We start from the raw sequence: 24,870 nt of genomic DNA, 5'->3' as shown, positions 1-24,870 counted from the left end.
CAATTTCCAAGCAATTTCATATCCCAAAGTGAATCGTGAAACTGGTAGTTGCTAAGCTATTTCAATAGAAGCAGATGTTTATCTCGGAATACAAATTGCAAGTGTCATCTGAAGGAAATTGTAATTTAATGACAGCGGAGGCGGTGAGGCGGCCATTACTCGTGCTCTATCGGGATTATTTTAATCGATAATGAATTGCAATCGATAGTTATAATCGACAAACGAAATAACTCCGCTGAAAAAGACTTTGAGATTTCATAAAGAGAATGTAGGAGGACTTTGTACTAATTTAAGTGTGCTTCTATTTTAATTGATGAAAATGTAGAGTTATATTTAAGGGACATTTTCGAATCCATACCTTCATAATAGTCTTCGAAAGCCTCAATTCAGATTAATACACATTTACCAATAACGGCATTTTTTTTTCAAAGATCACACAAAGACATAGAGGTAATTATGGTTTATACTATCACAACTCAATATCAATACAAATAATTTCACTTTTATCGATGCATAATGTTATGCGTATAAAAGTGAAAACGATTTAATTACGAATACTGATTTGGAGCGATATCAATCGATGAGTGTTAAATTAACTGACTATTAGTTAATAGGGTTATAAACACACCAATTTTATGACTGATGATTGAATTTAAATGTTTTATTAGAGTTAATGATAGAATTAAATTGATATGGACTTCTTTGTATCAAATGTGGTATTTACAGTTATTTAATTAAGTTTCAAATATTTTGACTAGTTTCCGCACTTCAAAAAAGTTAATGAGGTTTGATGATGTCCTCCTAGCCGATTATCGGCTACGGCGGCTGTTCTCATGTAAGGAGATTAGCCAACTACGCATGACATATTATAGTGCACGAGCATTTGCGCAGACACAGGTGCACTCACTATTCCTTAACTCTCATAGCCCGATGGGACGGTAATCCGACACGACCGGAGAGAGATAAGGCGCAGGACCGACATTTACGTGCTCTCCGATGCACGGGTGTATCAATCACCAGCTTCCAGGCTCCGGGCTGCTTTGTGAAAGTCTTCTAAAACCCACAAAGCGATTTCGGCCCGACTCGGGAATCGAACCCGAGACCTCGTGCTCAGCAGCCGCACTTGCGACCACTAGACCAACGAGGCAGTTAATGAGGTTTACGACAGTCTTAAACATCTCATCTTTCATTATTTCGGTTTTCACAAAAATAGCTTAAATACATAAAAGATTTGTCTAAAACGTTATCATAAAACCGTGTATACTAAACAGTTTCCTTGTTCAATCTCTAAGGACTAATTGAATACTAAAAGCCTTAATTACATGCAGTGTTAATTGTCACTATGTCATGTAACAAGGTACACCTATCGTGTTAATTTGCCTAATGAAGCTAACGTATGCACACAATTTGTATGTATGTATTACAATACATGCGTGTGTGAAGGTGTGTGATTGTATGCATGGTTTAATTGCTCTATTATTATTTCGAGAAGAAACAAAAAACGAACTACACATATTTAACATGTGTAAGTGTGTCTGTAAGAATTTGTATGTGTGTGATCGTAGTTAGGAAATAATTATAGATATTTAGTTACCCAGAAGTACCCATTCTTATTACTTACATAAGAACATTGAAGCACTTTAATTTGAAATCTACATTGAAAGTTATTTAAACATCATGAAAGATACTGATGTTATAAACATCAGACAGCTAGAGGCTTATAAAACTTTTAATTAAATCTTTCATATTTTTAAGGTACCTATAAAACAATTAATTATACGTAGACTTATCAATCAATAACCTACCGTTGCTTTTCAAAACTCATCCTCAAAATTACGTGACGAATTCAACCCATCACTACCGTTGTAACCCTAACTACTTCATGGCAGTTAACTATAATCACGATTACCAGTCCACAACTATTAAAACAAGACTCTCACACGGTAAAATATATTCAAATTACTGATAAACACCCGTAAAATTGTAATCGTCTACGCTCAATCAAAGCATAGTTAACCTTTTATTGATGATACATTTTCACAAGAACATTGTGACCCAGAGAAGGCCTACTTTAAGCCGCCTTATCGGGCTTGAAAATTGTCGGAGGAACTTTCGAAATAATAAATCTTTGAAGCTATGGAGTGAGCGGTGAGGACACGTTTAAGGAACAATAGATATTGTGGGCGGTGTGTCTGGGCCTACTGTTTAATGTCCTACTTGAAGGTATTGATGATTGCTTGGAGATAGTATCAGAATACGGTACAGTTAGGTGCCTGCGACGCGAGCCGACAAGCGATCTCATAGTTCCTAATGGGCTATTGCGACACCCACGTTAAAAGTTTCTTAATCGTTGTTTAATTTAATAAGCTGTTAAGTATGACTATCTTTGAGTTTATTAAGAAAGCTATTCTTGTTCTGACTACTAGAAATAAGACGAATTGACAGTACGACTGATCGATTTAATTTTCAAGTAAAATCTGTGGGTGTAAAACGAATACCTTTTAAAAATAAGAAATATTTGTTTGGAGCACAACCAAATGCTTGCTTAAGTTAAATCAAGTTAATCGATTATTACCAAAATCGATAACGACGTATGACCAACTAATTAGCACTGTTCGTAATTTAAACAATATGGAAATAACCAATAAGTCACGCTGATTTCTTGGCTGTATACTTGAAAAAGTTTGTAAAAAGCGGGACCAGTTTCCCGTTAAGTAAGATAAAACTTGAAACTCGAAGCGGCCGTTTCAAAAGAAGTGGAAACATTCGAGAAATGCCGATAGCGTGTCTGCGCCCATTGATTCACTGGTTAACGAAACCATATGGACGGAGGATGTAAACCGCTTGCGTTCGATGGAGTAAAAATTGAAATTGATAAAGTATTTTTGCAACAACAATAGTAATTTTTGACTAAAATTTTTACATTACTGTATCTATTGTTGTGCAATTTTGAGACTTCTGACAAAAAACCTTGCTTTATTAAGCTACTTTTGAGAAAATATTTTCGGTAACTATCTCTTGACTTTACAGTAATAAAATTGCTTTTTAATAATAAAACATACTAGACAATTACATAAGAATAGCAGATACATATTTTTTGAATAAAGTTTCTTTAAACCCTCGTCTACATAAAGTTAACTTTATGCCACTTTAAATAACAAAGAATATTTTTAGGCTTTAAGTGCTCCTAATCGGACCAAATAAAATCCTCCTGAAAATTTACACCGAAGTAAATTGTCGCTGTCGTTAAAGATTGGACTAAAGGCTTTTCTTTACTTATCAACTCATATCTTAATTGTAAAACAAAGTGCTCCAGTATATTTCTACGAATAAAGTTTAACCTTAATCACTTGATAGAGAAGGAGCTTGCAAAAGTGTAGCAGAGACAATATGAAGGTAAATTTTTGAATCATGGAACCTCTCCATATTTCTTAAAGCTTCGGTAAATAACTTATAAATTAATCCCAATATTAATTACAACAACTACACACAAGTTCCAAAAAAATGGGTCAACAATTTTTCGAGGAAATATCGAAAGAAACCAGTTACGTCCCATCTCCGTTACGTACAATGGTAAAAAGCATCAGTTTACTATAGGTATTTAGTCACTTTGGACAAAAAGACAACTGCTTATAATTACTTAAGCACGTCCCTACTTGGACTCCAGTCTTGTTGGCATCCCGGTGATTTGTACATAAATTCATTATTGTCACTATATTTTATTACCAAACCCATAATTAGTTATTGTCCATTGTTTTTAGCTATTATAAAATGCCACTCCTGACAGTTTGTCTATGTGACTCGAAAGTACATGCGCATGAGTTTTTGTTTACGAAACATACGAGTACGTGGATTGTTAAATATTTCATTCATCTATTTTATAATTCACTTTCTGTCTTTGACTTTATAAATAGTAATACTTCATAGAACTACCTTTAAGTTAACGATTTATAAATGTCTCAAGAAATAAATTTCCTGATTTGGCGTCTAGTTTATTGGTTGACGTTCAAGAATTAAAGCTTGGGTTTCCAGGTCAAATGGTTGCTGCACTACAAAGTAACATTGATTGTTAGAAAATTCAAATAAAATTATGTTTGCTGTTTGTCGTTTATTTTGCTAACCTTGTTTTTGTTTTATTTACAGGTAAGGCACTGAAAGAGATTTATTATGTAAGTAAAGTATTTCTAGGTCCCGTTTTATTTGGCAAGACGTGTAAAACACTTATTTCAATTTAAGAATAACTTCTCACTTTTAAAATATACGTCAGTATTTGTTAACCGCTTACAACGGGTCTATATTATTCTGCTAGACAGTGTACAATGGAGTAAAAACTTTAGCACCAAGGAGTTACCTCGTCTGCAAAGTTCAATATCAACAAGACAATAAATTCTAGGATACGTCTGGATATTTCGAATGGTATTTTATTTACTGTCTTCGGAAGTCACGTCTGCCATATTAATTGGCTAATTTTCCAGCAGCTGTGGCACACCAAGTCCTGTAAATTGTTGCAAAAACATAGAATTTATGTGGTCCCAGTGTACGGGCCTATGTAACAAGTAATGTATGTCGTAGGAATTGAAGTTTTTTGGCATATCGTCAATTGACTTTATAAAGATGGTATTTTTAGTTCTGGGTAAAGCTAATTACTCCTTATCCTATTCTGTTATCTTCACTTTACATTTGCTACTACTATTTTTGGATACAATAAAAACAACAAGCACAAACAAAAACTTATGGACAAAAGACGCGACTGTGTCTCCTTACACTTAAGTAAATGCACCTTGATACTCTTGACATGAACATATTCTCTCTTAAACCCTACACTGAACTGATTCTGCCCTGACTTACCTACTTATCATGTAAATATATTTACGTATAAAGTTGAACCCTATCATGGGAACAACTGTAGGTGTATAATAAGAGAAAGCCTGTTCAGAATAATGGCTGCTTATCTTGTACCACTGATTGGACATACATTAACGGAGTACCCACTTGTCTGTACATGGGTAATCTGAGTTAAAGTTCAAGGCATTCAGGCTACTTACCATTAATTTTCATTGTGTTGTAAAACTGTAGATAGTCGGTTTGCGGTAACAATTGAAAGAACAATGCCTATAAATGGTATCGGTTGAATCTAAGGTGTGTCAGGTTCGTGATGGTTTTATGTGTTCTATCACAGTACTGGAAATGATAAAAAGATAATATTTTTAGCAACTTAGATAGTTTACGAAATTTTGGAAATGTGAGAAGCCTGCTCTTTACACATGTATATCACACATGTGTTATAAGTATCTAAGTATTGAGTAAAATTCGTTAAAATGATATTATAGACCAATTGCTACGTAAATTAAATGCTGTTAAATTATGTGTAGGTACCTACTTTCATGTAAGGTACTTTCAGTATAAAAACTGCTAAATCACAATTTCTGCCACCCCATGGAAACCTAACTATAAAAATAACTCTATTTCTAAATGCACAGCATTTGTTTTGAAACAAAATTCCAAAAATAGAAACCAAATACAAGCATAGAACGCAGTTTAAAATTCCCTAAATAAAACAAAGTCCACAGCTTTTTAATTCAGAAGTGTAAGCTCGTAGGCGTTTATTAAAAAGCTCTCATTTGTCGAGCGCGCGGGCTAACTTTTGAACGATTGTAAATCGCACTTGCGCCTGCTTTATAGCACCGAGTAGCCGCCTGATGGCACGCTATGCTCCAACAGCCACGCCAACTCCATTATTTTAAAACTTTACCAACCAACTGTTTAATCTTCGTCGCTTTTAAACTTAAGCATAGTTCGTAGCAGCGATTTTTAAGACGGGCACACCCGTTCCGAGAATACGTTTCAGAGATAAAAGAATTTACTCGCCCAAGAATTGAAATTAAAATTGTAATGCGGAAAATTAACGGCACAAACATGATGAAACATCCGTAATTTTGTAAAATCAAAAATCACTGTTAATAATACTAATATCAGGCAGGTGATTTCATGTAGGTATGGAACCAAACCGCATAAATTCCGGGTCGTCAAAATTCGAAGAACACAATAAACGCAGCCATCGACGCCTACCACGTTCGCAAAAAACGACGAATTTCGGATCCCGATGATAAACTGGTTTCCGAACGGGCAATTCGTCTTATATTCTATCTCTTTTGCACGCGTACAAAAACGGTATTGAAAGAAAAAGACGCAAGCGCCAGGTAAGCTAAAACCGGCGATTCCAGTTTTATTTATTTCTTAACTTGTTGCTGGCACATAAAACATTTTTCGATTTACGGCCAAAGCTTGGGTAATTGCTTTAGCATCGGACTTGACTAATTTGCATGGTATGAATTTTAAATATGGCGGCTGTTAGGAGCGTAAATAAATTATCCGTTGGGCGCTGCCTGTCTTTATATTTGCGAGTCGATGCGGACCCCGTAGTCGGGAAGAAAGGTAGGGTGCGCATGATTTTAGAAAGGGTTATTTTTAAATTCCCCTGAACACGCGGAAAACGATGTTCTCGTCGTAAGTGCATACGTATGATTAGTCTTGAGCTCAAGATCTTTAGACGTATCATTCCCCTGATCGTATCTTTTTTAATGAGAACATTAAGCAAACTTTGAGAGTTATTAACAGTAATGCGTGTGTAGTCTTGGATTAATTTAAGACGCAATATGCACAATACAGCACAAAATAAGTACTATGTTCTGTGTGCATTAACAGCACTATGTATCTTCTTGTATACAAAGTTAAATTTACGACCAGATAACAATAACGATAAATCATTGTTCATTGTTTTAGATTAGAAACTATATTGCTTACAAATGTTTAACTACTATACTCCAATTTATTTACAGTATCATACATTACAGGCACTTAATCAATCGACGTATGATTAATGAAGGCGGCAACAGCCCAACAAATCAGTTACTCCCGGTACACACATGCGTCATCATTGCATTAAACGTAGTAAATAAAGCTTAGTACAGAACGTACACCACGGTCCGCAAATAAATCGCGAATCGAATTCCAAAGACGCTTTTAAATCATGACAATACCAGATACAGTGCGCGTTATCAATTAGAACTACTTAGCAAAATTATCTGTGTCACTGCATAAAACGCACGTGATCCTAATTCTTTTAGAATAAGGTTGATAATCGCTTGGCAGTTGCAATGCAGATGGTAAAAATGTGTTGGTATAAGGATCGCTCGCTTCGGGCACGTAGCGCGTAATAAATAAAGGAGAGGAGAGTTAAGACTCGCCGTGAGCGGGGCTTGTTCCTTATCTGTCCGACTATGTGTACTAGGCCTGGTAACCCTACACCGACTTAGATACTTAGGTACATCGGAAAGTATATTGTTGTATCTGTTTACTGAAGATAAGTGTTTAAATCTTTGGAGAAAATGCTCGTGAAGTATTGTAGAAAGTTTTACTAATGTTTTATGGACATTCGAGGCATGGGATATTTTTGTGAAGCACGGTGTCAATTTTGAACATTGATATTGTTATGTTTACTTACCTTAAAGTGTACCTACCTATTTGACACAGTTTTTTTTGTGCTTTATTAATTTTGAAATACACTACACAGACTCCCGAACTTCACTGTTGTGTGCGTCGGACGTTTTTAGCATCGTGGTTTCACTCTTTATTTCCTTTTGCATCGCAATGCAAAAACAGATGGTTGTCATACATCAACTACAGTAAGTCAAAGACCACACGGTCAATTGCATATTTATAAATTAAGAAAAAAATAAGCACGAGCCTTTAACAAGACAGACCACACCATTTTTAAGACTTTAATGGCAATATTTACGACGAATGAAACGCAGACAACGAAAATGCAATAAATACTCCTTGAAAGCGAATGGTTATCAATAACAAGATGCAGCTGGAAAACCTGCATTAGCAGATGTTGCGGTTTCTTATTTATCTCATTTGTACCAACAACCGCGCCGCTCGCAGAGAAAACCTCATTGCCATTTAAAAATAACTACGAGTTTCAGCGACCACGTAGATACCTACCGTTCCACACGTAGATCTAATAAACCAAAATCCTAATAAATATCCATACAAAATGTCAAAGAATACTTATAGGTACATTATTTCTAATAGATTCGCGACCGTCTTCAAACAACTGTTGTTGAAGATTGAGTCCTTGTGCGAAGAAATAAAACTTATATTTGAATAGAAGCAAGTTTGGCAAGCAACGGGGTGCCGGGCAGAGGGGCTGATTTATATTGGAGCAATGCAGCAGTGGAGTAGTGTGCAGTTAGTATTGATTTCCATTCGTAACGCCCACCCCCTCCCCGCGTGCATCTCACCTCACGCACCGTAACAATGGCAAAAGGCCAAGTATCCAACACTAAGGACATTAAAAAAATATATAGCCAAATAAAGAATATGGAATGTCTTCGTTTAAATTGTGACACGCGATGTATGCTCATGCACACGTTTACCACTGTTCGCCTTTATTATCAAGCAATAACGATCTTTATTTCTAATTGTGTAAAGTTTAAAATTGGGCCAGCAAATGATATCAGCTCGCGTGTAAGTGCGAGTCTAGTGGAGCCGAGAATTGCCTCAGTGAGTCAAAACTGTTTACCGAAGCAAACGTTCCCACTGATTGAAATCGGAGGAAAATTCGTTCACTAAGCAGTTGAATACTATTAAGCGAATGTTTATTCGCAATCTGATGTTCTTATTGATCGCATGAATGAAAATTTTCTCGAAATAAATGGTTCTAAGAATTTGTTGCGTGTGTTTTTGATAGTTTTTGCTTGCATAAATTTACATAGCCTGTTACGAGGTTGAAAATAGGTTAAGCACTGTACCATATACCGTATTCATGAGAATATTTATTAACTAACTTAAATATTTTTGAGTTTGGTTAGAATAGAACTAAGCTGCCTATGGTATTGCCTGGTATTGTGCCTTTCGTTGGGTTAATTCATCATTTCAGCAACTCCAAGCAAAATAACTTCGCGGAAACCACTAAAATAATCAGCAGCTCATTTCTGAAGCACACCAACTATATCATCAACCTAATGTCAGTAAGAAATAATAAGTTTTATGAAGTATATCGCTATGATAAACGCAGTGAGTGGCCTCGACCAACCGACACACTCCCCGCCCAGGGGTCGTTGAACGCCATTTCGGTTATGAAACGAAGTACACTCGACAACACACTGCTTACGTAATACGGATATTCTGAATTAGAATTTTGATATATGTACTTGTACAATTTTCATTTAAGACGTGCTTCAAATTATGTCTTGAAATATTTTAAGTGATACTTAAATTATAAGCGAGATAGATAATAATTATGGTGATGAATTTTCATTGAACATATTGGACCATTTGACGTAAAAATAACTCGTCAAGTTTAAAAATATTGCGAAAATGTGCTGATATGTACGTAAGAATGAGGAAATTGACCGAAAATACTGCAGTAGCAACACAAAAAGCTAATGAAAGGTAATCGATTCCAAAGAAAATAGCGCAAATCCATAAACACGATTTATGTGAGGTTATATTACAGAAATATTATTTATAATTCAGGTACAAGCTACCTTTCCTATTGCATGTTGCCAATAGCAAACTGCATTGACAATTTATTAGAATTTGTCAGTAAATCTAAAAATATGCGCTTCAATGAAATTCCGAACAAGTTCCCTTTAAGCTTGTTAAAATTATTAAATTGCCCATTTATTTATAAACTTTTCATGTTGAAAACCTCAGGTATTTTCCAAGGACTGTTCAGTTAAAATAGAAAACAAAATATTTTCGTATAATCCTCTTGAATTGTTTGTGTTGAGTATAAATCAAAATGTCGCGGTTAAAAATAAAACACTTAAACGTGAGGGCACCAGCGAGCAGTGTGCGATGACGTCACAGAGTGCTGCCTCGTGATTGGCTGATATTTTTGGTCGCACTACACCCTCACATTTCAATGCCTAATGGATAGCATGTATTATTTTACACCTTATATTTTTTTCAACAAGACGTTACCGTTTTAGGTTGAGGTTGTGAAAATATTAGTGTTTTTAAAATTAGCTTTATTTTCTCTGGTAGGTATATTTTGTTTCTTTCTCGCTCACTCCAACCCTGTCCGAATTCTGAATAACTCTTCTTGCGCACTAATGTGCTATAATTTTTTTTATCTGTATCAGTTTCTGATAATATTTTTACTCATGGTAAAATTGGGATAAAGGCATATTTATTATAATTAGAAACTAATTCATGTTTTAAGTTTCTATCCCCTATTTTCATATGCAAAAACCGCGCCAACGTTTCTATAAAAATTAAAAAGCAACATAATGATTTTGGTTTTTCAAAAATAATAATGTTGATTGTTGATGTTTATGTAAAAAGACGGCTTGAAAACTTTTGTCGACTTCTATACTACGGGTCCCTTGTAGTTCCGGTTTCCACGGGCTCATCGCCGAATGCCGCTGTGTTGTAATGTGCAAGGGCACATTTTTATGTTTTTTGGCTTTTATATTCGTAATTATTATAAACGGAACAAGGGAATAAAAACAGTTTTGCGACAATTTATTATGTTATCATGATTTATTTTGGTATTATTTAAGAAATATTATTCAAGAAATCTTATTTGTGTAAAATCATTTTTTCCGGTTAAACGATACATGAAAAAACTAAGCTAATATCATTTATCTCTGAAATTAATTAAGCTCATCGCCAATTAAAATAAATCAGTTCCACACAAAATCTACGAAAGTTTATTTTAGTACATCCGATAATTTTTCATAGACACATTTGTCAACGAACTTAAAGCAAGTTCTCGCATAAAATATATAACAAACAAAAGTCAGTTAAACTAACTACTTCCTCGGATTAGATACGCTGAACTAAGAAACAAACACATAAACTTCGTTTATAGCCCATATTAGTCTACATTATGGTCTCTCACTCAAATATATTGTTAAGATCTTGCTAGTCAATTATTTTTGGCGTAAATTACGCTGGCATGCAATTTATGAGTTCTTAAAAAACAAACGACGAAAATTTTAGGGATTTATAAATTCTTAATTAAAAGTTAAGAAAATATGACACTTATTTTCATGGTTTCCAAGTAAAAAAATGATTTGAACATGTAAAGAAAATTGCATAATTTTTACTTCACTTTGTCACTTCATCTTTTAGCTCGCGACTGTACCCAGGTTTTAGGCAGTGCATGTGACAATTAACAACAGCTGTCGATAAGAAAATGCTTTATAGCAAAAAATAAGAAGTACCTATTTTACAGCATTTTAAACACAGATTTACAGTGTCAGGGATAATAATGTTGACCACAATTTTTACATAGGAATTCAATGTAAAAATAGATTGAGAAAATTAATAGTTCAGTTACACCTGAGTCCAGGGTTTAGGTACTTATATTAATAAATACACGTGGGTAGAGATTTCAGACTGACCTGAAAACCTTCTTGACCGCTATAAGATTTCTAAATTATATTGTCACTTTGGCAAGGTTTAATAATATGTAGGGACTCTTAAATAAAATGAAAGTTAATAAAATATTTGTTTAGATAATCACTAACATTTTCGTTAATTGAAGTAGGTGTACTTTAGATAGTTTAGTTCCCCTAAATTGAAAATTTGCCTTCAGCCAGCTATAAATCCAAATGCTACTGATAAATCAGCTACAATAAGTTTAATAAATTGCGATGACTTGACCAATCACACAGTCAATCAATTTATTGTTATTATATAAAATACAATTTATCTTAACAATGAACCGTTACAAAATTTTGTACTAAGCCGTAAAGTTTTCGATAAATATCTCAATGACAAATGGTCTTATACCGTTTCGATTGCGCAGATTACTTGCACGTAATTTCATGGCTACTATATTTTCGTCTCGAACCTCCGAGGGAGGACATTCGTGTTTTATATGTGGACTCGCTATAAGTCACGACGACCGTAGTTAAGATAACTCATGATAAATCAGATTTACGCGTATGTAAAACTGAAGCGATAATTTTCACGTCCAATAAATACATGCTCTTACCTCTGTTCGTTTTCACTCGTGCCACCGATTCAACATTCGATATTTGAGAATCGAGTGTTTCGATTCCGTTCATAATCGGAAAAAGCTTGGGGCTTCTCGATTTATTTTTGAAAAGAGAAAGCATCGAAATATCGAGTTCGTCGACACCCACTCTTCCGGGTTCCGTATTATATGCTAAGGTTTAAATAAATAAATAAATACGTCGCGTGAGACATTGATTCTTATCGCGTACCAATGAGATTTATTCGGGGCTTTCGACAGGATTTATCGTGTTACAAGGAACCCGTTCCGTGCCTACTTAGCTCAGTAAATAATGCTCCACCGAAATTAATGGTGTTCTTTCTTTAAATAGATGACTAAATACCGTGGCTCACGTTATCTCGGTAACCAAGCCTTGTTTATATTGGTTGGCTTACGTAATCTAAGCTTTGGGCTCCATTAAGACAGTGACCCCTACTATAGCATTATCGTGTTTCGGTCTGCTCAAGTACTTACCTACTCGTGTTTATTTACTGACCGATTGAGTTTACGGGAGGAGTCATTTTGGTACAGCATCGTGTATGAATGTCTCTCACATATTTTGTTCTCGAACACTAAAATGAATAGTTGTGTCCTTCAATTTCTCTGGTACCTACCTGAATAGAAAAATCAAAGAAAATTGTCTTCATGAAAATGTGCACTGAAAATCATTGTCACCCAATTTTTGAAAAATGCTTAATTTTTATCAGCAAAACTGCAAAAGTTCTGCCAACATTAGTAAGGGCATAATTGCACTTTAAACTGAGCATCAGAGTCAATGTCAAAAGATTGAACACGGAACACCTCCAAACGAGAGACGAATATATCCAGCCTTGAGCATCACTTTACTTCTCAATGTTTAAAGGTAACAGTTTGCGTTATCGCCGTTATTTGTGGCCTACGATATTAAATACGACGCACAAAATAATAATTCACTGTAATGTATGGACAGAAACATCGACGGATAAGCGTTTTCGGAGGCGAAATGCTGTTTAAGTCATGTTTAAAGTGCGATTTGGAAGTTTGGTGTTCGAAATTAATTTTATGGTTTGTTGCTTGTTTCGTTTTTTTGTCGTGGCTACTGTAATTTTTGATGCGCGTGTTTCATTTCATAAATAAGAGGGAGTTGAAATAATAAAGTATGTATTTAAAGTAGGTATTTTTTTTACATGTTAAACGCTATTTTTAAAACATCCCTATATAATATTTCACACCACCTTTCTTGTCCATTAAACATTAAACTAAAACATAAACCTATTAAAAACCCTTATCAACACAACATCGGATATATTTATGAATGTTTAATAAATAATTTAACTAAATTTAACAACCGGTTTACGCACGACCGGGTTCATTTTGACCGCAGTTAATTCCTTTACGTGAGTTATTTGTTAGTTTCCCTCCAATAGTGCACGCACTCCATGCCCAAACATGAATAGATTTATTTCCAAGCCTACTCAACACAGCTTTGTAGCTTTGTACCAACACGCAGCTTTAACTTGCATTTCCTAATACATTGAACTCTCTCATCGAACCTCAGTAAAAATCGCTCGTAAAAGCAAAAGATATAGCGCAATGTGTATCGGAATAAAACTCGAAAATTCGTCCGAAGCAATTTCGCAGTCTCCACATAATGTAGTCGCATAGTACATACAGATTCGGTACAACACAGAAATCCACTTACCCCGTACAGTGGGGCCCTTAAGAGTATCACGTTAGCTGTTTACAAGAAGGGCTCAATTTATTTATTCGTTCATTAAGCAGCGAGGCGGGGGATCTCGGCGAGAGACGAATTTTAGGATAATGGCTGTATGGTGTGCTTATGAGCATAGATTATTAAGGCGTATGCGGTTGATAGTGGAAAAGCCGTCGAACAAATAAAATTATGCCAACGGCCCTCATTAACTTTTATCGTTATTTCGCAGCTTGTAATTTTTCGTTTCAAGTAACTACACCGATTTCGTTTCAAGTACCTAGTTATTTTAATTTCTAACCCATATAAAAATAGCAAATAGTGCTGATATATAAAAACCGAAATATTTTCTAAATTCCAAATCCAACGCGATCTAGCACAAAGTTCGATTTTAAAATCAATCATAAACCCATTCGAGACGATAAATCAATTAAACAAAAGGTTAACGAAACAAAAACGTGAGAAACAACAAATCGATTCACCGTAATCGATGGCTAGTTAAAATCGAATCGTCGCACAAACGGTACTAAACAAATCGTACAAAAGGTTCCCATTAGGTACGTAGAGACAAAAAAATCTTGACATTTAAATCGAGAATATCGCAGTCTGTTGAATCGAGTTGAGCGTTTATGCTTAGACTGTGGCTGTGTGTCGAATCGAAGGCTATAAAACTGTACGCAGTTTTATAACTCAGTCTTACAAAGGCGTTAGATTGAATTCGGCGTGTAATTTAATAATATTATCGGAACACCAGCGGCACTCACAGTCTGGCTCCGACCATTATGTGCAATCAACGATTTGATACAGAGAGATTGACCTTTTGATATGAAATCGCGATGCAACTCCTAGCTAGACAATACTTAGAAGCATCGTTATCAAGGTGTTAAATATGATCGTTAAATCGATGAGCGACTTTCGAATAATATTTTCAAAAAAAATATAACTGCACATATTGAAAGTCAATCAAAAATTATTTCTGAATCGTGATAAACTTATCTATCGAACTTTCAAAGGTCTCCTTTAACCATCAGATTTTAATAGATACACTCGCTTCCCATACGATCACTAGGTCGTTGTTCTAACATAAATTAATCGTCATACCTATAAGTTTAACGTTCAACACCTACCAAGAAATTAATAGTATTGTCGTGTCGTACAGTAGTGTGTGCGTCGCATTATAATCCTTTTACCGCCCATACTCAACTACTACATACTGTACAAGATACACTTTCAAAGAATTTGTTAGCAAAGACATCTCCTTTACGATAATGTTCGATTTTCTATTAAACTTGAAAGCGTTCCACGTCCCACATTCTTATCTCGAATGTTCTACGACATATTTTTCCAAAGTTTCCCGGCGCGAGCTTTCAGGCGGCCGCGTATAAAGCTCTATTCACACATGGCGGGAGATAAGGTAGCTTTCACACCATTAAGCCGCGCGCTGGAGCCCGGGGCTTTTCCAGATTAGATTATACACTCGATTTATGACGTCATTAAAGCTTTGATAATTACTCGGGACAGGCTGCGTAGGCGAGACGCGAGAGGGACGGGGCGGGGTGCGCGCGGGGCGGAGGAGGGGGTGAGCGCGGGGGGCGGGGGTGCTTGTACTGTTTGATTGGATTCCTGGTACTGCGAGGGTTAAAGGATTAAAGTTATGGAGATTAGTTCGCCGCCCGCGGCCGCGCTTCGTTTATGTTAAAAGGTCTATAGAGATATGTACGGATAAGAGATTGGTTATTGCCAATTGTGATACCGTGGCAGGTTTTAATTTCGCTTCGGTTGCTCTCGTACGTTTGTAAATAAACTCCCGATTGGTTTTACTAACAAAACAATAGCTTACAGTGTGTTCGCCGATATATCGCTGTGATACGGTTCGTGAGCACGCAAACGATATTATTTACCAAACGCTATCTGCATGTAGCTGATTAACAGGGCGAGCTTATGCGAACTTATCCATATTAATTACTAAGTAACTCTTAACATGGAATTAATATGTATTGTCCTTACATAGGTGCCACTTGAGATTGTAATAATTTGCCATTTCCTCCGGCCTTGGTTGTAATTTTCACTTAACAAATAAATGGGTGGCTAATAAGGCCTACTTAAAGTTGCTTTGGGCTAGATTCCTAAAATATTCAAGTAATGCCTACTCAGCAAATAATAGAATTGTAATTTAACATTGAAAGAGACATCTATTTCATAAACAGGTACAAGTAGTCTTGCAATCAACAGAGGCGCTCCCATTGAAAGTGCCTCAGGCAACCTCAAAGCTCCTAGCTACTAAATAACCGGAGATCCACCAGGAACCCCATCACAACACCAATATCTTATAAATTGTTGCAAATTGCTCTAAAAGGGATCAATTTTCACTACACGTGCGCCTCTCAGCCTTTAATATTGTAATTCAAGCAATTATGACCGCTGTATCTTATGTATTACAGGCAATTTTCCATCACGCCGCTCTTGGGCTTTTATGAAAAATGTATATTTTCTTGGAAACAAAAGCTGTTAAGGCGACTTACTGTGAAGGCTTATCTATTATGCCTGTACATTTCCCTAGTCGCTTGAACGCAAAGTAAGCGAGAAATTGTTTTCCTTTTAAAGTGTAGGTATAATTTGAAATGTTTATGAACTATTGTTTGAAAGTGTTGTGACTGTACCCTGAATAAATACTGGCAATGTATGGGTAGTTGCATAAAAAGGAAATTGTTCTTTGAGCTGCATAGTAAAATCATAAGGTTCTTGATTAAAATTCATGGTTTAAGTTTATATTTAAGTACAAAAAAATGCTTATTCGCTTATTATATGCACTAAAATTACCTAACGAAATGAGCCCTAATTGTTATGCGCCCTCACCTAGTAGGTGTTTTAATTTTTTACTCTCTAAATACTTCCTAACCGGCTCCTAACTTTTTGTCCGTACATTAGTGCAGCTATTTTGGCCTGGGACCACCCATCAGGGCCTAATGGGCGTCCGCGAATGACCCTACAATTAAGTGTAATGAGCCGACCCAAAATGCCGAAGCTACGTATATTTAAATATCTATGTAGGTACGTGAATTTCGTGTCTTCTAAGTGCTATGGAGTACGGAATGGGAATTTAATTAAAGTGGTAATTTCTTGTAGGTAGGTAAGGATAATGTAATTTTTTGGGGATTTCCTTCAAGAGATGGTACTTTTAGAGAGCCAAGCCTGCTCCTTGTTCACAAAACTTATTGTTAAGTAGGACATTGACATTGACGACACTACATTTTCTTAGACAATGTTACTACTCTGTTCTCTTGACAGAACTAACGGTTGAGGCACTTCTGATTTAAATTACGTTACCTTCAAACGATGGTCCAACAATAATCTACAAAAGGACCACCAACCACACGGAAGCCTAGTCCAAGGCCATATTTCAGCTACGTAACCCATTACGGCCTATTAGTGAATAAATGGTGCATTAAAAGTGGCCCATCATAAGTCCGGTCGCATTTGGCAACGGCATTGTGATCCTGATACGTCGAACAAACGCGCGATAATGATGACCAGGTGTATTCGCGGTACTGTGTGTGTAGTTGATGCTGTTTGTTTAGAATATAACAAAAAATATAGGAAGGAAAAAGTTTGTAAATATAAGCTACTTCTGGACTTGTTAAAAATTTCACACAGTAGTTCAAAGTCTACGCTTTTCCTCACTGAGTGGTTTGAGCAAAGGAAATAATCTGAAACGGAACCTCTGTTAAAAGAGCGAAAAACTGTCATGGACTGACACCACATTTATTGTAACTTTATAGCTGAAACTTTACACAAGTCTAAATCTAATGATAGTTGCCTACCTTAACAAAATATTGTAAACGAGCACAAGAAGTAAATATCACATCTGACATAATCTAAATAAATACGACCGTCATTGTAACAGTAACGGACAGTAACAGTATCTAATCTAGCGACCGTAGTACGAGCGGCCCTGTAAGCTTCCGATATTGTCCAGTCAAAATAGGCGATAATTATGAAATGTGGCGCCGATTGTCGCTCCATTAGGCGGCTTTGTAGCTTCGGCCAGTACGTGCCCGCTCCTAGATATGCAAATGTACCTACTATCTATATACTGCCAGTGATTTATTTACTAGCACCACTACCGCAACTAATACGTCCGCCTAAATGCGAACACGTCGTTAGAATATTAATATTTAAATTGATATTTAAAAACATACCTGTTATTGATCTGATGCAAAAAAGGGGTCAACACTAATTATTTTATTTCTATGACAGATTTACGAGTATAAATAAATACCACACACCTTATACCACCAAGGTAAGCAACAAACTGAAATATGGAATGACAAAATCAAAATTTCTTTGTTGAATAACGCAATGTCGTTATTGTCCGCATCACCTGCTAAATTGCGCGTGACAAAACATTCATAACAATTAGTGATTTTTGCGCAAAACAACAATAGGAGAAAGACTTTCTTCTAAAAAAGCTCCGAAGGTGTAATTATCTGCGTACCTTTGTTTCGTAACAAGCCTAATGGCCCGGAACACCTTTGTACATTGTCAATGTTACTCTAACAAGGTACTTTTAAGTGGTTTACGGTGCAATAAAATCGGTACGGACAAGGCCAAACATTGCGGGATTCTTACGATATTATTCGCAATATATTAGAGAAAGGTGCTCTCAGTATTTTTTTCCGAATATGAATTTTTATTACACTTCCTTTCAAAGTTGCGTCACAGTTAACCCATTTGAGGCCCAAAAAATGGTTCTTTGTAGATGTAAGGGTTACGTTTTTTAACAAAAATGTTGTTTTATTTTATTTTTTACTAACAACAGGGTTCCGCGAACGCGTTCTCTACAAAAGGCTAAACCGTTTTGTTAGGCAGCGTTTTTGTTTTGTTTTATCGAAGTTAAATATACGTTTGAGGCTATTGTGTTAGGGCCAGTTTGTTGTTAGCCATTTAGTCGTGAAAAAATCCTTCTTGTGCACGCTTGCCTTCAGATATCTATGAGAGATAATGTCAATGAATTATTGTTTATCAAGATAAGTGAGAGTGTACTGTAAAGTTTTCGCAAAAAGAAGAATTTTCTGAAGTGTTCGTTTGTGCGTCCTGTGTCCTCAAAAGCTTTGATCTAAAGGTAAGAAAAGTGTTTTAATTTTCATTAATGCCTGTCTTAGATTTGTAGGCGGCATTTTCAGTCATGAATTTCCAGAAAGCCATATTTTACACAGTACAACTAACAGTATCTAACAGTTACGTTCTCACTGAGGTTCAAATGGTCGTGGTTAGTCGTGAGTTCAAATCCTACCGTATTCTAACCGTTACTTATAGTTTACAGGAGTTACCGTTTCTCTGTTTGGTCTCCATCTACTGTTGACTTTTGAAGTAAGATTTATTTATTGTCCAAATCTATTAACCTATAACACAAAAGGTAATAAAATAGGAAAATATATTGCGTTTGAATCGGAATTTTCATTCTAATCATATGTTTTAAATAATATATTTAAATATACAGTCACAATATTTATGTCTGTATCAATTTGGGCGGCTTCCCACTATACGAGTTTTTCTGCCTATTGATAATCAGGCTTCTAATTAATTATACATTACTTTAGCGATAGAAGCCTTCTAACTAGTATGTATGTTACCATATTATCTACAAAAAAATATTTCAAGAACCATTTCCATGTGATAAACAGTGTATTTAACCATTGATTTATGTTTTTGTGAATAGGTATATTACGAATAATGTGTCCTATGTGATAAATTACCTATGTATATTTATTCGTCCGCTATTGAAATTCTGTGTGTTGTTAATTAATTTTGCTAATTAAAGGCGTGGCTTTGCTTAAAAACACGCCCGTGTGAATCGGCGTAGTAGCTCTTTTTTAAATTTTAAATTAGGTATATCTATTTAGGCAATATGTTCATACACAAAGTATATTTAATACAAACTTTTAATATGTTAACTAACCATTAATTTAAATAGGTTTAAAAATTATAATTGTTTTCCTTTCATTGATACCGACAACTTTGCTCATCAATTAATGAAACATAGACAATTATAATAAATAAGTAGTTTTTCTATGAAAATATTGAGCATTACGGTATGGCTTATAAAATATTAGCCACCTAAGTATATCTTCCCAATAGGAAGTTCTATCATCAATAATAAGCTCTAACCAAGATTCTAATGGCTTATAAACAATGACAGCTTGTAAGCCCGCCTCCTTCGTGGACTATTAAATAACCCTTTACCATCTGCTGCGGTTTGCCTCACAGAAGGGATATCTAGTAGGGAAAATGGAATACCTTTACTACAAAATCCTGTGAGAACAGTCCTTGAGGAAACAATAAAACAAACATGTAAAATCGATAGTCATTTATTTGTTAAACTTTAAAAATGGAATAAATCTCCAAACGTATCTTAGGTTTTTAAATTAGTATTCAGGAAAATCATTAAGATACAAAAAATATATTAAAATTCAACACAAAAAATACAAGTCATCGTTTTTTTTAGTTAGGTAAAAAACATCACGTGAAAAATCACAGAATTTTGCTCGAGGCTTGAATAAAAAACTCCATGCAAAAACTTATTTTTAAGAAGCTCATACAAAGTACAAAAAGAGGTGTATAATTGAAGCTATAGCCCGAAGCTTTAAGTGCTCAATTACATTGCACAACAAAATTGAATCGGCCCTTGAACGAAAATACTACCCACTTATTGAACGCCTATTACTAAATGGCCGTATAATATACATTGATACGTAGTACTTGCTAATCAATTTTGTAGTGCGTAATATGTATCTTCTGAGTTTGTGGCAAAAAGAGATTTCAGGAAATATCTTCTTTTATGACATAAGACTTAGCTTTAATTAAATTAAATCAACAATAGACACTTATTCCACAATTAAACACTCTCAAAAATACTACAGAAAAATATACTACTAAAATACCGTCTTTTGTTTACGACGAAAAAAACAAAAACATAACATATTTCCATCTTCATTTGCCTGAAAGATTCAATTTTCATTTAACACTAACAGTCAAACAGATGGCTGCCTGAAAATACACAACTTCACGTTCATTGGTTAAGTAGTAACTAATGTTAAAAATAAACATAATACGGTAGGTATAGATACTCTTTGGTCTTTACCTGTAGGGTAATAAGTCTGACTGTCTTCAATACAGTTTGGTCTTGACAGCGGCTTTCAAGTGTACATAACAATGCATGTTATCGTGCATAATGTGGTGAGGGGTTCATGAAGGCTTATCTTTGGCAAGGTCATTCATAAATCAAAGGGAAACTGAAAATCTTATAAATTATAACCTCCTACATATTAAAATATGTAATTAAATAAGAGTAACTTATTCACTTTTGGTAAAATATATTCGTTGAATTTTCTGATCGAATATTTATAAAGGAGCCAAGAAAAGTGTATGTTTTAAAGAATACGCAGATCTCAATATATACAGATAAACGGTCTGCAAATCCCACTCAATATTTCATACAAACGCCAACAACAAATCATTTACAAAGAAACTAATTTCTTGCCAGCTTAAAAAATAACAGTCTCACCTACAAATTCACACAGTTTTTCCAACCGTTTTTGTATCTCGGAGCATGTTCATTTATTCATTGAGCATGAATTATCCAACAGGCGAAGTGGAAAAGCTAAATCAAAGAAGCGAACATCTGCATTCCAATGAAAGTTTGAGAATCAGCCGCGTTTTGCACACGTGTTACTATGGTAACACGAAGTGTAGTCGTTACTCTTTGAAATGGGATGTTCCTAAATTAAAAGAACATTTTTGACCACTTTGTTTTATCATACCGATAAAATATTTAGTCATTTTTTAAATGTTTAGTTGAGACTTCAGCAATCCTGATTCAGTTTTTTATAATTTCCAACAGCAGGACACAAGTTTGCTCTTTGAAAAGAGTGATCATAAACCACCTAAATAGCTAACTACTAAAATATTCAAGGGAGACAATTAAAATAGTCATAAAAAATACACATTACAAAATTCATTTCACATTTCAGAAAACACCTTTACATTCCAGCCTCACTAGTACAATACTGGGAGTCCAATCATATCTCAAAGCCATCCGAATAAATCCTCCTACCCTTAGTAGAGGTCTTTACTCAGTCCCTCCATAAGTCAGCTCCTCGTGTCTGAGCAGATAGCGGTCCCCTCCCCTTACCCCCCTCCGCCCACATAAACTTAATACTACATAACTCACACTGGAATAAATTATTGCCAACTTATTCCTGTTTGCAGAACCCCTTTTTACCTAGCGTTGTTTATATACGTGCGTATATCTGATCTTGTGCGTGTATGAGTGATGGCCGTGTAAGCGAAGTTAGCGCTATTGGCCGCGATAATTGGCTAGTAAGTTTGTATGGAGTGTGTTTCGCGTTTGATTTAAGACACTCTGTGATAGATTTTAGACGATCTATCGCACAAAGGGAATGTTATTTTACACCCTAAAAACTTAGGGTAGGGTACCTAAGGAGTGTCAAATTTCTAGTGCCTATTTTAAAGTTAAATGCTATAAATAGGTAGGAGTAGTTCGGGACCGGTTAAACCAATAAATTGATAACCTCCATTTTATTAGATTTTCCATCCCCCCGTATTTTCATGGCACTTTATACAGAAGTCACATGTATTACATTAGCATTACTCATGAATATTGATCGAACCATGATTTATGGGTTCCAAAGAAAAACCACACATTTCGTGACGGGCTTTAAATCGATATGTAAAATACGAATAGGTGTTCCATTGGTAATATATGCTGTTTCAATAAACGTGTATGTTTACCATACATTTGTTTGAAAACTCTTCCTTTTGCCCACCATACTTGAAGGAGTTATAATACAACCAAAGCATATGTTTCTTCGATCAAAACCTTACATTATACCTCATTACTGCTACTTTTGCCGTTTTGCACGATCGCAACGCATCATTTTGTGGTTTAACGATTGGAAATACACATAGGTGGTCTTTCATGCACTAAAGTGATAATGAGGTGGTTTCAATTTATCCCTTACAATTACAGAAGGCCTTTGGGTTTTTTATTGTCTTTGTGGCCGTATGATGAACATAAACGAACTGTAAGAATCATGCAAAATTTTTGTAAGACATGGTTCTTTAGAGTCAAAGAAATTTTAGACTGTATTGACTTTGAATTCGAGTCGCGTCGCTTTTAAAATCTTCTTTAAGCTACTGCTGAGTCCTAATGCGTTAGAACATATTTTTTCCAACAACAATAGAAAATCCAAGACCTAGAGAATCATAAATCCCAGTACTGAATCACACTAAGTGCTAAAGAGCATATTCTCGGTTTTTTTTCCAAAGCAGAGCCGTGAGTGGGCTCAGGCAACGATACGAAGGGCCTTTATCTCAACGTGATGTATACTCTGTCACGACTCGCTTCGGACGTGACCGAAATGCGAGCCGATTTATTCAGTTACTTAAATAACCACTCGGACTTTGTTTTGATTCGTCATTCGAATTTTTCGTATGTTGTATGTCTCTTGTTTTTTTTTCTTCTTTTTATTTATATGAGAACCTCAAAGTAGGGAGCGTCCGTTTATCGAATTAAGTACTTAGATATGTTTGTAGTTTGAATTATTCAGTTGAGCATATCCTTTCGTTTATGCTTTTGTTTTTAATGAGCAGCAAATGTTTAAATTAACTTCTCATTTCAGTTTAACTTTATAAACCACAGATTATAACTGTCAGTTTTATCATCAAATAAATAACAGAGTCGGATATACGAAACAAAGATAAAACAGCCCACAGATACAGCAACTGCACCAAATACCGGGCTGAAACACAAAACCACACAATTAGCACTTCATAAATCAGAACATGGACATTCCTTTATCCGGCCATATCTATATAGGTACTAGGCAGTAGGCTCGAATGTTAGGCGTTGGCCAAGAACTTATGGGCACTGTAAAAGGATGTTCCCTCACAGTGTACGATAAAGCTACAAGCCCCAGGGGTATTGCGACACGGAAACTGGAGCTTTTCTCTTGTACTTGGACCTCGCTATAAGTATACGAACTAAGTATAGTTTAAGAATGGATGTTTTGTTAGCTCCACCTTGCGCAGCTTCGGAGTTATAGACACTGATAGTGGCTGAGACTTCCTAGGTGAAATACCTGCGAAAAATATTTTATATTATTTGATTTTGCATTTCTAACGTGGATGGAAAATCTGCCTCCATTGTTTGCTGCTTAAAATAATCGGTGACAGAGAAATAAAAGTATGCTCGAAAAAACGCTGTGATTCAAAAGGAACCTATTTAAACAGGCACTGTGTTAAGTATATGCAATTAACACTTTAACCTATATGTACATACATTAGCTGCACCTACAAACTATTCAATAAAGAGACTGTATTGAAATCATAATTTCAATAGATTAAATATATTAAATTGATTAGCCATACAATTTAGATAAGTCATAATATTCCGTTTATGGGCACTGCGGTGCCAATCCTAATTAAATGTCTTGTAAATTTATTTCTCATTTAGGTATCCTAGAGCAATTATTATCGTTCACTTAATTTCCCGTAACGAGCTGATAAAGTTAGTGATATCTTTAAACTGTTTTTCATGAAGCAATTTAGTGATATAGAAATGATTAAAATAATTGCTAAATAAAGTTCACGATTCGTTAAATTTAACTTCTTATTAATAGTGCCCAAAGACCCGCCCTTGATAACTAACTACAGGTGAATTTACACAAGCCTGACAGGTGTAGCTTTTAAGTTCTTATGAACTTTCAAGCGAAAACATTGCGTGTCTAAATATTCTTCTCAAGCCGTCAATTAGCAAAACAATTCAAGATATAAACGACCTTAAAAAACGAATGTAAAATATTAAACACGTACCTAATCAAAAAATATAAACGTACTATCAATAAGTCACTCTCCTTTCGAGAAATAACAACGCAAATTGCGATGCAATCAAATGCGTCCGCGCTGTTAATTCAACGACATTTAAAACGTTGTTCTGATACATTCAAATATGTCCTAAGGATTCTCCAGGAAATTAGGCCTTTTTATAAAGGATATAGGGTTCAGATTGCATTTGGATGTCCTGTGTTGTAGACCGTTTTCAGTGTCGGAATGTACGTAGATT

Source organism: Helicoverpa armigera, chromosome 14, assembly GCF_030705265.1.
Source record: "Helicoverpa armigera isolate CAAS_96S chromosome 14, ASM3070526v1, whole genome shotgun sequence".
NCBI lineage: Eukaryota > Metazoa > Arthropoda > Insecta > Lepidoptera > Noctuidae > Helicoverpa > Helicoverpa armigera.
Note: the sequence above shows the minus strand (reverse complement) of the source record.